This window comes from Triturus cristatus, chromosome 3_1 (genome assembly GCF_964204655.1).
Source record: "Triturus cristatus chromosome 3_1, aTriCri1.1, whole genome shotgun sequence".
Taxonomy (NCBI): Eukaryota; Metazoa; Chordata; class Amphibia; order Caudata; family Salamandridae; genus Triturus; species Triturus cristatus.
Genome location: NC_140583.1, coordinates 981,855,271 through 981,873,722, shown reverse-complemented (window position 1 = coordinate 981,873,722; position 18,452 = coordinate 981,855,271). Strand labels below are relative to the sequence as shown.

At 42.6% G+C, this 18,452-nt stretch overlaps 1 protein-coding gene across 1 annotated transcript in view; it reads right to left on the bottom strand.

The window, feature by feature from the left end:
* The window catches only part of HIVEP3 (HIVEP zinc finger 3), a 1,736,279-nt gene that overhangs the window by 1,246,908 nt on the left and 470,919 nt on the right, over positions 1 to 18,452 (bottom strand). The window lies entirely within an intron of this gene.

Here is an 18,452-nt window from a genome sequence, read left to right as displayed (position 1 = left end):
TTTCATTAATCTCTATCTTTGAAAAGTTGAGCGTTACTTAATTGTCGAAGATAATATGTTCAAACTTTTTGTTACCTCCATATAGGATTCAGGGACTTTGTCTCCATTGCTTCTCATCGTAGCTTAATACTTTTTATTAATCCTTCTTTGCCTCCTTGCAGGTTCATCATTCATGTTGTGGTCTTCCCCGTATTCTGTAGTATGTTTTGTGCTCCTCTCGCGCCCTTCCTGTGGATCCCCAACGCACCATCCTTTCCATGTGGTCTCATTCCCCTCCAATCTTCCCTTGGATCCTGCTTCTCATAGGTATGTTTTATTATTTTTCCCTTTTGTCACCTTTGTACTGTCTTCTACTTTGTGGATCTTTCTCTTTTTCCTGTTACTTTAATCTCTTGATCTTTTGTTTTTTCTCTCTTCTTTCTCTTTTTCTCTTACATCTAATTCTCGCTGTTTTTCTCTCATGATTTTTTGGTACACATAGGTCATGATAAGCTATATAATACTTTTCTATCTTGTTTGGTATGAAATGTTGTATTTCTTATTTTTATTTTGTTAAAGTTATCTATGTCTTTAAAAATCGTATCGTGGATCATCAGGGGTTTGAATTCTCCTATTAAAAGGCAGCGGGTTTTATCCCATTTGCAACACCTTGGTGCTATCGTTGGTGTCATCATTGCTCCGAAGGAACCTCACCTCACAGAACATGACTCTTTAAAACTTAAAAGAGGGTGGGTAGGTGATGTTTTTTTCCCCCTGGGAATGCTAAAAGAAATGGTGTTGTCACGCTGTGTCATAAATCATTGTGTGCTAAGTTGATTTCACAATTTTCTGCTGAGGTGGGAAGATGGTTGTACACTAAATTGTCGATCGGAGAAATTCCAGTCTCTTTGTTAAATATATATGCCCCCACGATTTCATTTTTGGTCTGACCTGAATCAGACTCTTGCTAATCATTCTGATGAACATTTTATCCTAGCTGGTGACTGTAATCAGGTGTTTGAGCCTTTTGTTGATCGTAATTCCAAAGTAACCGTTAAACCAAATAGCACCCATAAGCTTTTCGTCCAAACTATTAAACAATGGAAGCTTGTAGACGCGTGGCGTCTTTGCAACCCTACTTTAAGAGAATATTCTTATTTCTCCCCTGTTTATCAATCCTAATCCTGTAAGAAGCGAAGAGCATCGCGCACTCATGCATCCAATCTTTTAACCCAGATAAAGAGACTGGAACACTCCTTTTATACTTCCAACTCAAAAGAATGTTTATCTGAACTTATTCGTGCTAAACTACAGTTTATTAGAGAGTCCACAGAAAATGCTTCACTGTTCCTGTTAAAATCTAATACAAAGTTTTATGGTGGTCAGAATAAGATGGGTAAGTTATTGGCAAATTACCTTAAAGTTAAAAACATCATATTTAATATTGACTCCATTATTGAAGTAGACCAAGTACCAAAATATTTGGACTCCGAGATTCTGAATTCATTTGTTCTATATCATAAGTCCATGTATATACCTGAAAAAGAGGCCTCCGATGTGGATATTTCTCAATTTTTCTACTATATCCATTGACCTGCTGATAAATGTATTGACCTCTCATTATTGGAAAATGATATTTTGCAGTCATAATTATACACTGCACTAAATACATTTAAAAAGGATAAGGCCCCCAGGCCCCGATGGCTTCACCACTAAATTTTACTCACACTTTGCTAAACTGCTTCTTTCCAAATTGTTAACTCTAGTATCCACTTTATTTTCCTCTGGTTCTTCTTCTGGTTCCTTCTTAGATGCCTTAATTTGTCTTATCCCTAAGGAAGGTAGAGACCCTCCGTTCTACAAACATTATAGGCCAATATCATTGGTCAATGTCGATTATAATTTTTTTCCGAAGGATCTAGCCCTAAGATTGGCAAGGAACAATCTGGTTTTGTCAAAGGGAGATAGCTCTCAGATAACACGCGTCTTTTTTTTACATACTCTCCAAATCTCCTCTTAAAAATGAGTTGGTCGCAGCGATTGCCCTAGATGCTGAGAAAGCATTTGACTGTATTTATTGGCCCTTTCTCTTTCATACTCTTCGACGATTCGGCTTTGGCCGAAAAGGTATTTCCCTTATATCTCTTCTTTATTCTGCCCCAAGAGCTGCTGTTTGTGCTAATGGTCTTATCTCCTCTTATTTTCCTTTGGCGAGGGGTATATGCGAAGGTTGTCCGCTTTCATCGTTTCTCTTTAATTTGGCACTAGAACCTTTTCTTTTCCATATGTATCAAAACCAAGATATTAAGGGTTTTCCCTTTAATGGTCTACAGATTACAGTTGCTGCATTTGCGGAAGATGTCCTTTTGTTCCCCTCCCAACCTGCCTCGTCTCTCCCCGCATTTTTGCCAGAGGTTACTTCTTATAGCAAGGTCTCAGGTTATAAGTTGAATAATGAAAAATGCGAAATACTGCCCTAAGTTTACCTTTAAAGAAGAGTTCTCCATGTCTAATTTCAAGTGGAGTCCTCAACACATTAAATATCTTGGTTTGTGGTTCACTCCTTCCATTTCCTCTTCGGTCTCGCTAAATCTAGAGAAATGCATACACAAGCTAACCACTTTAACTTCTAGATGGCATCCTCTTCATCTTTCTTGGTGGGGTCGCTTGGACACTCTAAAAATAATGTTAAGTCCCATTATATTGTTCTTTATATCTAATCTTCCGGTATCCATACCTCTTAAACATTTTAAGAAGATTAATTCTATTCTCATCTCATTACTTTGGAATCAGAAAAAAGCGCGTATGTCCTTACTCAAATTAACTCGTCCAAAATTAGAGGGTGGGGTTAAATTCCTGAATTTTCCTAATTACCATAAAGCCCTTTTTTGTGTCAGTCATCCAGATGGCTCTCTGATCCCATGCTACCCGGTCCATTATGGATGGATGTGGAGAAATCCTTTCTCCTTCCCTTCTTTTTCAAGGAATATCTATCCTTTACTCGAAAACCACAATCTCTATCTACCCCTATTCTTAAGCACTCATGTAGATTGTTGGACCCTACTTTCTATATTAATTTCTCAGATATTGGTACACTTCTTAATTCCACCATTTGGCACAACAAATTTATACTCGTTAACAACAAACCGTTCTATTGGAAAGGCTGGATGAATAAAGGTTTAATCTGGGTGCATCAACTTCTTGAACATGATACATTCCTGTCTTTTTCTCGAGCCTCTCGGCAATTTAATCTACCTCCAACTTTTGAGAGTAAATATAAAGTGTTGTATGATGCCCTACCCGTTGCCTACGAACAAAGTCAGTGTTTCGTATCCGCAACGTCATCTGTCTGTAACCTCTGGTCTACTTTGCTGTACTCTTCTCCAAGAGCATCTATTATTTATTCCTACTTATCTGCTTCAGGCTCTAGTAGACCCAAGACAAAGGTGGAATTGGTTTGGGAGTCTGACTTTGAGGTTGAGTGGCCAATTAATTTCTGGGCTTATATCTGGACTAAAAATCCAAAAATCTTCTAGGGCAGCAAATATCATGTAATCTCTTTTTTTTCATATATAACAGACTATTATTGACTCCTACTCTTCTGCATGCAATATATCCAGGCACACCAGACACCTGTTGGACTTGCTCTTTACCACAAACTGGTTTAAAGCATTTACTATTTACATGCCCTCTTGTGATGCATTTTTGGTTGCATATATGGGCTCAAATTAATTCAATCTTTCATACGGAAGTTCCTTTTTCTATTCTTAATCTCTTTTTGGGTAGTATCTGAAGCTTGGACTCCATCATCTTGTGATTTTCGTATTCTGGACTTATTGTTAGCAGCAACTTTTCAACAAATCACCGAAAATTGGAAGGATTTCACGAAGTTGTCATTTCAAGCCTGGTGGAATGCGGTTTGCTATAATCACAGGCTGGACACTAACTACGTCTCTCCTATGTCTCTATCTTTGAAACGTCAGATCTTGTGGACCCCCATTACTCAATTGTTAGATAACAGTGCACATAGCTCCCTGGCACACACACCGGCCCAATAGGAAGTTCTCCCTGATTTTCCTCTTAGTCTCACTTAACATAACTAATTTTAATGATTGATAATCTATTTTTGTATATCACTTAAACATTATATGTTTCCCTTTACATGCTTGTATTACCAAACTCCTTTGTTTCTCATTTGACCTTAATCTTGTGTTTCATTATAAGATGATTGTATTATTTGGTACTGTATAATTTATGGATATTTTAATGTAATGTATTGTTCCTTACCTCTATGCCTCATTATGTTTTAAATAAACTTATTTTGTTAAACTAAAAAATAATTGCTTAGCAAAAAAAGAAAATCCTGCTTGTATAATAACAGCCATCTGAACCATCAACGATAGTCAGGAATTAGGGTCATATATACTAATGCTTGATTTGACTAAAGGATGGATGGTCAGACATAAAAAACATGAAAAAAGAAAAACCATGGTAAATGTCTGGTTCACAGTCTGTCTCCTAATTCTGCTCTGTAAAATATATGTACAACTCATCCAATGTCAAGCTTTCTGACTGGAGAAGTTAGAGAGCTTACGTGTCCACCTTAAGGCCATTAGAACTATCCCATCAGAATTGAGTCTAAGGTACTAGAGCACCTTGGAGTGGACAGACAAAGAAGATACTATACTAAACTAAACTACATTTCCAGTGATTTTTGGTAGCCTCTTAAATGTGGGCGTCAGCACATCAGCCAGTGGCTGACATCCTCACTCCCTCCCTTGTGCATCTCTCGGCCATTGGCTGACACTGGGGAGCGCTTTAACCCCTTTCCTGCTAGGCCTCCCCCTCGTGCTAAGCCTTTTTTTGGCTATTTGGGGTAGTTCGTGCTTAGGCCACTGTAACTTTTTGACCACATAATGAATCCACGCCAAATTTGCATCCTTTTCTTTCAACATCATGGGGATTTTTAAGGTACCCAGGGTTTGTTGAAAATGGGACAAAAGTGCTGCGGGCTAAAGCGTCTGGTTAGGTAGAGCTGCTGTAGTAGAGTATGGGAGAGAAGCCGCGCCCACTCTCCTCCCATATTTTTCATTGGCTTGTGTCATTGTCTTTCGTGAATGCTGCCTTCAGATTCGTTAGTAGGCTTGTTTGTCCCTCCTTAGTACGGCCTTGGCTTTATTTGTACCCTCCCATGGTGACTAGCCCTTTTACACAGGACCTGTTTGTTAAACAGTAACTGTTAGTTACTCAGTAAGTACTATTTACTTTATTGAGGGTCTCTTACTGCAGGCTGGACATGACCTGCTTCAGCTGAAACCGCTTTTGTTTTTTAAAGAAGCACGCCTGCCCCCGTAACACGGGCACCTGCTTTCAATCACTTTAAGCCAGCATTATCTCTTGTCTGTTTTAATCCCCCAAGTAAAATGGATTTAGAAATGATTCGCGAATTAAGTCATGTGTATTCCAGGTAGCACATACTCCTTTGCTAATGGGCTGAAGCTGACAACAGCACATCTGTGTTACACGGCATCTGTACTATAGCCACCTGATGGGTTGTTTTCAAAAGCCTGTTTTTTTACCAACACTACCACCACCAATACCACAACCATCAATACCACCACCACCAATACCACCACCACCAGCACCAAATACCACCACCGCCAATACCACCACCACCAATGCCACAACCCGCAATACCACCACCAGCAACACCACCACCAGCAATACCACCACCACCACCATCAACACCACCAATACCACCACCAATACCACTACCAATACCAAAATCACCACCACCACCACCAATACCACCACCACCAATACCAACATCACCAATACCAGCAACAATACCACAACAACCAATACCACCAGCAACAAAAACCACAATAACCAATACCACCACCACCAATACCACAACAACCACTACCACTAATACCAATACCACCACCACAAATAACACCACCAATACCACCACCAATACCACCACTACCACCAATACAACCACTAATACCACTACCACCACCAATACCACCACCAACACCACCACCACCACCAACACCAACACCACCACCAACACCAACACTACCACCACCACCAACAACCCCAACACCACCAATACCTCCACCACCAACACCAATACCACTGATGGAGCAAGGTTTCGTAAAGAAGAAACTTGCTTGGATGCAATCCTCTCAAATAACATGTAACACTTTAATCAACCTGTTTGTAAATACTAATAATTGCACCACACACGTTATACAATATCTAGGGGACGCTTGCCTATGTGTATTACTAACCAGTACCCAAGTGTCATTAAAATGGCTGAAAAAACGCGGGAATTTCACTGCGCATGCGTGTACTGCATCTACGTAGTATGATGTTTTCTATGCTTGGAGGGAAACTTTTGCAGCTGCGCAATAGCTTCTAAAATGGCCGCTTGTAACTCGCATGTTAATGCGCATGCTTTGGGTGAACTAAACCTTGCAAGTTCTACTAATTGCTAATGCGAAAGATATATATATAAGTAAATGGGATTAGAGTATTGATAAGTGGTATACAGTGAATTCATTTATTTTCGTATTCTAACATGTTTTTCTCTGACTTTATCACTAGTTCGTATTTGGGCCTCAGAGAGTGACTGAAATCCCTACCCCACCTGATCTGTGCGCACGCACACTAAACCATGCCCGGAACCATGATGACACCGTTGAAACCCAGCCAAGGACAAGCTGGGGAAAATCTCATGAAAACTTAACCCATCAACCCGGACAAGAGCAACAATTATTACAAAGTATATAAATTGTATTGATCATAATATGAAATGCGGGTGGGAATAAAGCTTTGGGGAAGTAAATTAAGGGGCGGAAACATAGAACAAAGAACCTAAGTAAATTATTACATTTAATATGGTGTGATGAACTCACCTTCTTGCCCTGTCCAATCAGAAGTAGGGGATATGATATTGAAACATTTGGGGGTGGTACACGAACACAGAATAGTATAGCTAGAGACCAGTCAGTGTCAGACCCGTCATTCCGACTCGTCACAGACCCGACACGTGTGCTGCCACAGACGCTGTCCGAGATGCTGTCTCAGACCCTGCAGATGCCAGAGACCCTGCTTGAGAGACTGAAATACTGATCGATAATCCAATCATCTAGAAGGGGAATTGCGGAAGAACGATCGAGGCGAGTAGTGCCAGAGAGGGGTGCGACGCTGGCTTTGCACTTAGAAGAGGTCACCTTCCTAGTTCTAAACCTGTCCTGATCCTCTGTCTTCCACCTGTCCCGGTGGACTCCATTCGGCTCATCTTCAAGGAGTTGTGTTCATCTATCACCTTAGGTAAATATAATTCGGTGAAATCTGTCCTTGTACCTGCTCTCTTCTTCTCCCTTTACAGGTACTGTCATCACAATATTATATTGAAACTTAATAATTTAACTAAACTTGATTTCAACCTGAATGAAACTTGATGTTAACATGTATTTGATCTTTGACTCACACAAATATTGATTAGATAAAACTTTTAAAACTCTTCAAGCCTGTGATTATTGGAGAAACCCTTTTAATGTTATTTCTGCCTATACTACTAGCAACTGGATTCATTGACCAGAGGAAATTTATTGTCAAGGAGATTGGATTGATAAGATTTGGGTAAAGATAACAAATCTTGCAGGTAAACAAAATTGACTCCATCGGTACTACTAGCTTATTTGTATGAATGTTTATGGGCCCGGTGAGTATATGGTGTGTGAGTAACCCAAGCTGGTAATCCGCTGGATCACCACCACCAATAGCACCACCACCAATACCACCATCACCAACAATACCACCACCAATACCACCACCACCAATACCACAACTAATACCACCACTAATACCACCACCAATACCCCCACCAATACCACCACCACCACTAATATCACCACCACATCCACCAATAACACCCATGCCACCACCAATACCACCACCACCAATACCGCCACCACCAATACCACCATCACCAATACCAATACCACCACCACCAATACCACGAACACCAATAACAATACCACCACCAAACACCAATACCACCATCACCACCACCAATACCACCACCAATACCAATACTGCTACCACCACCACCATCAATGCCACCACCACCAATACCAGCACCACCAATACCACCACCACCAATACCAATACCAATACCACCACCTCAGCACCTTTCGCTCACTAGCAATAGCAGGGGCACTGTACGAGACCGGAGCTGCAGCCGAGACCATCACTCCCTCCCTCCCTCCATGCCTGCCATAAAGCACAGCGGGCTGCACCAGGAGGTGAAGCCAGGGTCCTACTACAGCTGGATTTTTTTTTATTAGGCCAAAGATAGCAATGACATTACGCAATGCCACACTGCACACTCAAATCACGGAGAGGGCAGTAAATATCCCCACCCTCCCGCTCCTCAGCCGCGACAGTGTAATCACAGAGCGAAAGGTGTTGGAGTGCTTTGTTAGTGTTTATAGCTCAGATCATATGTAACTCTCACTTCACACTTTGTGTCTGTGGAATTTACAACACTTGCACATCATCTTCACTGCACTATTTATCACTGCCTTGAAGACGTCGCAGGCTGGTCTCTTCCTCTGATATTTACAATCTAATAAGCAGTCAAGAAGGCCCTTTATTGCAATGCAATAGGTCTCGCATTTGCGAGAGTTTAAGCTAATAGTATTGTAAATGAAAATGCCTTTTATTTATGTTTTAACACCCAAAACATAAATAAAAGGCATTGTCTTTTACAATGCCAATAGCTCAAACTCGCATGAATGCGAGACCTATTGCATTGCAAATGCTTGTGTTTTCCCTGCAAATGGCATCAACAAAGGGTTTGTGGTGCTGAAATCACCATCTTCCCTCCTTTTAGAGTCGGACAGACTTTTGTCAGAAAACCAAATTTCTTTACAAAGTTTTGGCATTTTTCTGGTACATAGCCTATTTTTGCAATGTTTTGTGCTTTTAATTTCCTTCCAGTTGGTTGTAGAAATAGGCATGAAAGCAATAATGGATCCTGGAAAGCTATTTATTTCAGAAAAGTAGATACAATTCTGATTTCAGCAAGGGGTAATTTGTGTAGTTCCTTCAAGGTTTTTTAATAGAAACTAATATTTGCAAATAGGAAACATTGAAAATGAGTTGAAAAAAACAGCCACTTGTGCCAATGGTTTCACCTGTAACTTCTTCTAAATATGACAGATTTTTTCAAAGCAATATACCGTTACATCTGCTGGTTCCTTCTGGTTGTGGGGATATATAGGACTTGTAGGTTCATCAAGAACCCAAGGAACCCAGAACCAATAACTGAGCAGCGTCTTGCAATGGGTTGTATTGTGTACCACATATATGGCAATTCATTTGGAAAAATATAAACAGTGAAAAATCGGTATGAAAGACACCTATGTATTTCTGAAATGGGAACAAAATATAGAGTTTAGGGACAGTAGCTATTTGCACATCTCCAAAATTGTGGGTTCCCTTACTAGCATGTGAATTATAGGACATTTTTCAAAGTGACTTCTTTTTTAAACATTGTCTTACATTTGGAAAGCAGAAATGCATTGAAAGTCAATAGGTAATAACAGTAGCTTCACAATTCTGTGCTCCCCTAAGTCTCCTCCTAAAAATAGTACCTCACTTGTGTGGGTAGGCCTAGTGCCCGCAACAGGAAACGGCCTAAAAAACGCAACATGGACACTCCACATTTTTACAGTGACAACAGACCCTTTTTTTGCAAAGTTCCTAGCTGTGGATTTTGAACCCTAGCTCAGCCGGCACCTAGGGAAACCTAGCAAACCTATACATTTTTTTAAACTATACATCCAGAGGAAACTAGGATTGGGTGACTTGAGTGGCTCTCACCAGGTTCTCTTACTCAGAATCCCTTGCAAACCTAAAACTTTTTAAAAAAAACATTTTCCTCACATTTCTGTGATGGAAAGTTCGACAATCTACATGGATCCACAAAATTCCACACACCCTGTATTCCCTAAAGTCTTTTGAGAAAAATGGTACCTCACTTCTGTGGGTAGGCCTAGTTCCCACGACAGGAAATGGCCCAAAACGTTTTGTGGACACATCACATTTTTACAGTGAAAACAGACCATTTTTTTCAAGTGCCTAGCTGTGGATTTTGAACCTTAGCTCTGCCGGCACCTATGGAAACCTAGCAAACCTATATATTTTTGAAAACTAGACACAGAATTCCTTGCAAACCTCAACCATTGTGAAAAAAAAAAATGTTCTCAACATTTCGGTGATGGCGATGGAAAGGTCAGGAATCTGTGAGGATCCACAAAATTCCACCCACCCAGCATTCTCCAAAGTGTCCCGATAAAAATGGCACTTCACTCATGTTGGTGGCCCAAGTACCCGCGACAGACAAGGGCCCAAAACATATTGAAGAGATAGTAAAATTACCTATCAAAACAACCTGGTTTTGCAAGGGGGGTCACCTGGGCTTTTGGCCCTGGGCTCTGCAGCCATCTAGGGAAACCTACTATTCCACACATTTCTGAAACCTAGACACCCTGGGGAGTCCAGGGAGTTATGGCTTGTGTGGACCCCCAACGTTTTCCTACCCAGATTCCCATGCAAACTTCAAATTTAGCTATAAAAAACACATTTTTCTCAAATTTCTGTGTGGGAAAGTTGTGGGATCAACGGGCTGACACAAATTTCCTACCAACCAGCGTTCCCTCAGGTCTCCCGATACAAATTATACCTCACTCATGTGAGTGGCCCAAGTACCTATCACAAAACGACCTAGGTTTTTTGCCCCGGGCTCGGAGGCGACCATCTACGGAAACCTATCAAACCTACACATTTCTGAAAACTAGACACCCAGGGGAGTCCAGTGAAGTATGGCTTGCGTGGATCCCCCAATGTTTTCCTACCCATAATCCCCTGCAAACCAAGCATTTTGCAGAAACCCCCTACATTTTCCACATATTTTTGTGTGGGATCACCATGCCGGCACAAATGTCCTACCGCACAGCGTTCCCCTCAGCCTCCTTAATAAAATGGGACATCAAAATTACCTATCACAAAATCTATTGTCCCAATCTGCTTTTTGGGGGGGGTCAGAAAGCCTTTTTTGGCCGTGGGGGCATTACCATTCCCATTCTCAGCAACCCCAACCCCAACGTATAAATAAAACAACAAAATCCTTTGTTCCTAGTGGGCCTTCTGACCACTAGGAACCACTGGGGGGGGGCAGATCAGGGACTATTGCCCCCATCTGCCTTCAGGGGGGCAGAGAGACTATGGGATGGGGGGCATTGGCATGCCCATCTTGTGCATCCCCCAACCCAAGATACATAAAATAAAATCCCTGGTGCTTAGAGTGCTTTTGGGTAGATTAGGGGCTATGGCCCCCATCTGCCTCCCAGGGGAGGCAGAAAGGCTGTGGAATTTGATTGCTATTGCCCCATCTGCCACCTCGGGGGCAGAAAAACAGACTTTTTTTTAAGGGATGGGGGTATTGGTATGACCATTTTGGGCAGCCCCCACCCTACAAACAATTTCAAAAAGAATCCCTGCCTTCTAGTGGGCTTTCTACCACCACCCCCCCCCGCCAGGGTGGGCGGGGGGGGCATATCATGGGCTACTGCTCCCATCTGCCCCTACCCCTAAATTCAACAGAAACAAATCCCTGGTGTCTAGTGGGCTTTCTCCCCCACCCCCGGGGGACAGATTGGGGGCTTCTGCTCTCGCCCTGGCTCCAGTGCCAAAAATCTAGGCATCATAGTGGACACTTCCCTTTCCCTGGGCCCCCAAATAAATAGCTGCTTTGGGATGATACGGATTCTCAAGAAGATCTTCCAATTTCTCTCCCTCCCCTCACGGAAACAGGCAGTGGTGGCCCTTGTGCTGTCTAGATTAGACTACTGCAATGCCCTGTATGTAGGGATAAACAAGGGGCTCCTACATCGACTTCAACTTGTGCAGAATGCCGCCGCCAGGTTGGTGATGGGCCTTCCTAAATTCCACTCTGTATCGGCTACCATCAGAAGTCTGCACTGGCTCCCTTTGGGACGGAGAATTGTGTTTAAGGCCCTGTGCCTGGTGCACAAGGCCTTTTACAATATGGGGTCAGAAGGCATTAAAAAAACTGTTTCGGAGATATATCCCCGGCAGGCAGATAAGATCTGCCCGCAAGAATCTGGTAACAGTTCCCAGGTTTAGGAAATCCAGATGGGGGGGGGGGGCAGCAGAAAGACTGAATTAACCCAATTTAGATTGGGGGAAGCCAGGGGAAGGCGACAAGGTTGTCCTCTATCCCCCCTACTTTTTGTTTTAGCCTTGGAACCCTTTCTTACCAAAATTCGTCTGGACAACAGTATTTCTGGTTTTAAATTTGGTTCGCGTCAGGTTAAACTCTCGGCCGATGCTGATGATATTCTTTTTTATTGCTCTGATCCTGTTTCCTCTATTCCCTCTTTTCTCCAACAGGTGTCTTCCTTCTCCGCGGTCTCTGGTTATCGCCTAAATGCTGATAAGTGCGAGAGTCTACCTTTAAACCCTATTTGTCAAAAGCATCTTTTTTCTCAAACGGGTTTCTCCTGGCAATCATCTAAGTTCGCTCCTCTCTTGTCTGACACGCTCAAATTTAATTTTGATTATGTCTTCAAAAAAATGGACACGGCTATTCAACGTTGGAACCCGCTCTTTCTGTCTTGGTGGGGCCGGCTCAATTCTATAAAAATGATGTTATCCCCTCTTCTTCTTTATACCATTTCCATGCTTCCAGTACACATTCCAGTTTCCTTCTTTAAACGGATTGATTCCTTGTTGCTGAAATTCTTATGGAATGGCAAGCGGTCTCGGATAGCTTTAGCTTCATTGCGCAAGGATAAGGCTCAGTCTGGTGTGCGCTTTCCGGATTTCAGAGAATATCATCGAGCTTTCTCTTTGAAACAATCGACCCGTTGGTTCTCTTCTGATCTTCCGCACTATCTGCCCGTTCGGTTAAGTATGGAATCTTCCTTTCTATCCCCCTTTACCTTTCGCGAGTTCTTATCCTTCACGTCTTCTTTAGTTCGCTTTCGTACGCCTGTTATTTCTCATTCCCGTGCTCTCCTTCTCCCTTACATAATATCATCTTACCCTTCCTTCCTTTCCATTCACGAACAACCGATATGGCACAACTCTCTTTTCAAAATTTGTAACCGCACCATCTTTTGGAGGACATGGCATTCTCGAGGATTGTGTTGTATCTCTCAGTTAATTTCCCAAGATACCCCTCTCTCATTCCAGGAACTTCGATCCTCTTTCTCACTGCCCTCTTCTGCTCGATCGCAATACAATGCCCTTCTCCCGGTCCTGATCTTATATCTTCGCTATCTGGCGCCATCTACCGATATTCCTTTGGACCGCAAAGCTACTTCTGTATTATTGGAGACGTCTCCCTCAGCCTCTGCTATTTATAACTCTTTCCGGTACTCCACTGACAGACTCAAATCTAAAATCGAGATTGCATGGGAATTGGATCTTTCTCAGGATTGGCCAATACCTTTTTGGGACAAAATATGGGCTAAGCTTCATAAAGCCTCTAGAGCTGCTAATACTACCCAAACCTTATATTTCATTTATAACAGAACTTTATGTACTCCACATGCTTTATCCCATTTTTCACCTGACACATCCCCTATTTGTCCTGTTCCTGTCCCGTTGCAGATCTCAAACACATGTTGTTTGAATGCCCTCCTATCTCCAAGTTCTGGCACCTAGTTTGGACGCAAATACAAAAGATATTCCAACTTCAAATTCCTTTTTCCCCTTCGCAAGTCTTTTTAGGTTCCCTATCACCGACACTCCCGCAATCTCCTTCCCATTATCTATTACTTGACCTTCTAGTTGCTGTGGCTTTCCATACCATTACTTCTAATTGGAAGCAGGCTGCAAATGTCTCCTACCAATCTTGGTGGAATGCAGTTTGCTTCCATCATCGCTTAGATACTAACTACGTATCTCCCGTTTCCCTAGCAATTAAACGCGACCTGATTTGGCTCCCTTTGGTATCCTATCTCTCCTCTTTTGCTCCAACGCACGCCTCTCCAGACCCTAACACAGTTGAGGTGCGTAAGCCACCATGATTTTCTTGTTTCTTTAATGCCTTTTTTTTTTTGTTATGATATTACGTTCTACTATACAATATGATATTTTTCATTCCTATACGTAGGCTCTGTTATGTAAGCTTCATGCTGTTATATTTGCTTTTAATGAGAGTTTCCATTGAATTGCTTATTTTTTGTATATGTTTATCATGATGACTATACCCCATTCCCCTCCCTTCTCCTTCCCTCCTTTATTTCTTCAATAAACTCAAACTTAAGATTGGGGGAAGCAAAGGTCCTTGCCCAAGGGGCCGCTCCCCCCTCCCTAGTGCCGAGTGGGTGGATCCCTGCTTGGGGATCGCCCTCCTGGGTAATCCCCAAGCAGGGATCCACTAGGGATGGATACCATTGGTAGGGAGAGATTATTCCCTTTCCAACGATACCTCTCCTGACTTTCTCCGTGCTCAGAGGGCTGAGATAGCCCCCTGAGCACGTAGAAAGCGAAACTGAAATGAGCCTCTTGGCTCATTTCAGTTTCGGTTGAACTGAAATGACGTCAGCGCGACGTGCGCGCTGATCGTCATTTCAGGGAAACCAAACAGCTGTTGGGGGAAAAAAAATGTCTCTGTTGTCTGTTGCCCGCACCAGATGGACTTCAATTGGCATGTGCGAGAACGGTCGGGAGCCACCCTGCGCACATGCCGACCATGAGCACGGAAAGGGTTAAAGGAACATCTGAAGCATGCAACAGAGGGATTCCTTTTTCTAATATTTAGGGCAGGCTGCTGAGGAAGAGTTTTCTCAGCAGCCCAAGGCTGTTTCTTTTTCTTTTGAAATGACAATTAGCACGCATGGAATACTGACATAATTTCACTGAAAGGGAAAGTAAAATGAGCCTATTGGCTCATTTCACGTTCATTGCATTGGTGCTTGGGGGCAAATGTGAGCCCCCCCAAGTACTTATAGTCATGGGGGAGGTTGAGTTGGGAAGGGAAGACTCTCCATTGTCAATGGTTCTCTGCTTAGTGGATCCCTGCTGGGGGATTGCCCCAGGAGCAGAGATCCACCTACTAGACATCAGGCAGGACAATGGGCTGCTGCTTCCCCATCCCCCAACCCCGGTATTTACCTAAAATCTGCATGGGGGCAGAAAGCCCACTAGACGCCAGGGATTATGTTTTTGGAGAAGGGAATGGGCTAGTGCTCCCCCTTCCCTTTGCCCACAAAATTCTTTCTGGCCTCCCACCCCCGAGGACAGATTGAAAGGTTTTATCTCCAATCAGATTCCTGTAGGGCAGAAAGCCTACTAGACACCAGGGATTATGTGTTTGAGGGGGAGCTCCCTGGCAATAGGCCAGTGCCCTCTCCAAGGCAATAAACATCTATCTGCCCCCAACCCCTATGGGGCAGTAGGTTGTAACTGCTCCCCCGGGGGTAGGGTGGCAGAAAGTCCACTAGATATCAGAGAGATTTTCTTGATTATAGAAAAGGGAGGTGGGCGGTCCATCCTAGCATTGGGCGGAGTCCCCAACCCAATATATACCCAATCTCCCCCTACCCCAATAGGGGCACATAGGAGCTGTTTACCTCCAATCTCCCTACCCAAACCCCCCCCCCCCCCCAGAGAGGAAGAAGCCCACTACACTAGACAAGAGATATGAAAGCAGTACTCCTTGGCATCTGTCTGAGCCCCAAATGACCAAAACAGTCTTTTTGCCCCCTTGGGGTTAATCTGGGGAATTTACCTCAAATTTCCCCCTGGAGGGACAGCAATCCCATTAGACACCAAGGAAAAATATTTTATGCTCCACATATAATGGGTCTGGGGTGGTCCTCCAAGTCATAAGGCGAAGCCCCCACCCTAAAAATTTCAAATGAGTCTTTCTGCCTCCTTGAGATGAATTTTACGGCATTGAGCAGAATCTGTCCTAAGGGGCGCTGAAAGTCAATCAGACACAGGGAAATTTTTACGTGGCACATAAAAAAACAGTTGGGGGCAGTCCTCTCAGACATTAAAAAAACTGCAAACCTTATGTTAAAGCTATTTTAGAAACAACACTTTCCTGCACAGCTCTTTTTTCCCCCCAAAAATAAAATGTAGCAATGTTTTGGCTATTTTATCACACCCCTCCAGGGGAATCAAATAACCCTGGATACCCTAAGAATTCTGATGAGGTTGGGTAAAAAGGATGCAAATTTGGCATAGATACTTTATGTGGAAAAAAAGCTTATGGAGTTTTAAGGGCGAAGTACCCCCTAATAGCCAAAAAAGGGCTCAGCAATGGGGTGGAAAAGCTTCAGCAGTTAAGGGGTTAAGTGTATTGGAACATACCCATTAGATGTGAGAAGTTTATCTTTACATATAAAAAACATAAATCATAGTCTAAAAAGAAACTAAAGTGGATTGAATGTGGACTCAATAGTACCTTGGGAATTAACTTTTATAGGCATTTGAAAACAAAAAAAGCATGACTTTAGAGAAGGACAAATTACACACCACTTCAACTAAAATATGCTTAATGTGTTCTATATCGTTTAATAATTGCCGGGTTCTGAGGAAGGATGTTGCGAAATACTCAAATAAAGTTTTCAAGCAGAAATATCTGCTAAGAGAACTGTCTGCTATGGTGAAGACAAGCCGTGCCTTTACCGGTGCCACAGTGAGTGACTCCATCTCACCCGGTGTTACACCACGATGAGATGGGTGGGGCCAGGGCTATGATTACCTTGTCAGAAAGCGGGAGCCTGCATTCCATCACATCTGGCCAGGGGAGGAGGAAGTATTGCACAAAGGCTGATTGTTTTGTGGCCAGGTAAAAAACCAAATCTGAGGTTTAAACTTAGTTAAACTCCTGTATGCATCTCTGCATTGTCAGCAGTTTCACAGCAAGTAGGAAATTATCCACTTAGACAACCTTCTTGTTTCTCGCAATTTATTTGAGTTACCGTTGTATATAGGGCAGGCAGAGTTTTATCAGGTGTGATAAAAATTGCCTATATACTACTTTTTGTGGAATAACATGGGAATTTTGGTACTCACTGCACCAATATCCACATGATCTTGTGATTAACCTATTTCAAAAATAAGAACGGGCCGGAAAAAGTCAACTGCATCCAAAAGCAATTGTGTGGAGAAAACCATTCGGTTTTTTAAAATGAACCCTCACCCATCAACCTAGTTGGTGGCATGCTTCATTATTGGGTTCCCACCTAGGGTGCAGAGTGCATCCTAGGTGTGCTTCGACGCCTGATTACAGCGGAGCGGGCTTTTGTTTGTGATAGTTAGTGAAGAAGGTGAATTTTGAAATTGTCTCCAGGAACCCCATCCTAGCCAGGAGAATTTTAATAGTGGGGTCCTGGGGCAAAATTAAAAACAAGAGGCGGATGTCTGAGAGATACAATTGGTCTCGTACATCCTAAAACAGGTCTACATGTTTTAGCCAATTTTGAATGGGTTGCAAATGCTTTTTTCAGGACCAACAGTGAAAGGCCACAACAAATACGGTCTTAAGTGAAGTGAAAGTACACGCGCTAAGGTGTACTGAGTGGTGGAGATATTCTCTCTGTTTTCCAGGGAGAAGCAGTAAACTTACAGTTTTCACCCAGCACGCTGTATCTGTAGGAAAAAAATGTGGCACAGTAATCGGTAGTTACAACAACCCAGTAGTTATCGAATGCAGTATATGATATAGTGCACCCATGCTGTGTCGCATATACCATAGATAATTTGCCAGGAAAAATACATTTTCTCCTTATGATTAACCAGCATTTTAACACCATTAAATTCCAGCAGGTTTGACGTGCCAAAATGTATGTGAGAAATATAGCTGGAGTGCGATGTTAGCAGCACAACTTATAATTTCAGTGTATGCGGTAACTCCAATAAGAGCCAGATGGACTAGGGGCCAAAGTTAGTTATCAGCTCTGAAGAAGAACTAAGTCAGAATAGGAGCAGAAACTAGGAACAAGACGGGAGAGCAGAAGGACAAGTAGAAGATAAGATCAAAAGGGAGCTGCATAGGATAGGAACATTGAGACTGCTGAGAATGAAAGGATCCAAGTGAGGGGCACTGCAGTGGTATGTTGAGCATTTGTTGACTGTGGTGTTGTGTTGACTTTTTTCTGGAGCATCTAGATTTATGGGCATCATTACTGAGAACATTTTTTATGCAATAGCAAAGTCGGGCCCACCAACGTCATGGAAGCAATCTATAATTGTGCCAATATATAAGAAAGGGTATAAGATGAATCCTAAAAATTATAGACCCATCTGACTGATCGATAGCATGGCTAAACTTAGGGGGTACTTTCTTTTGCACAGGTTGGAGGAGTGGGCAGTGGAAAGGAACATTTTAGCGAAAACTTAGTGTGTTTTTT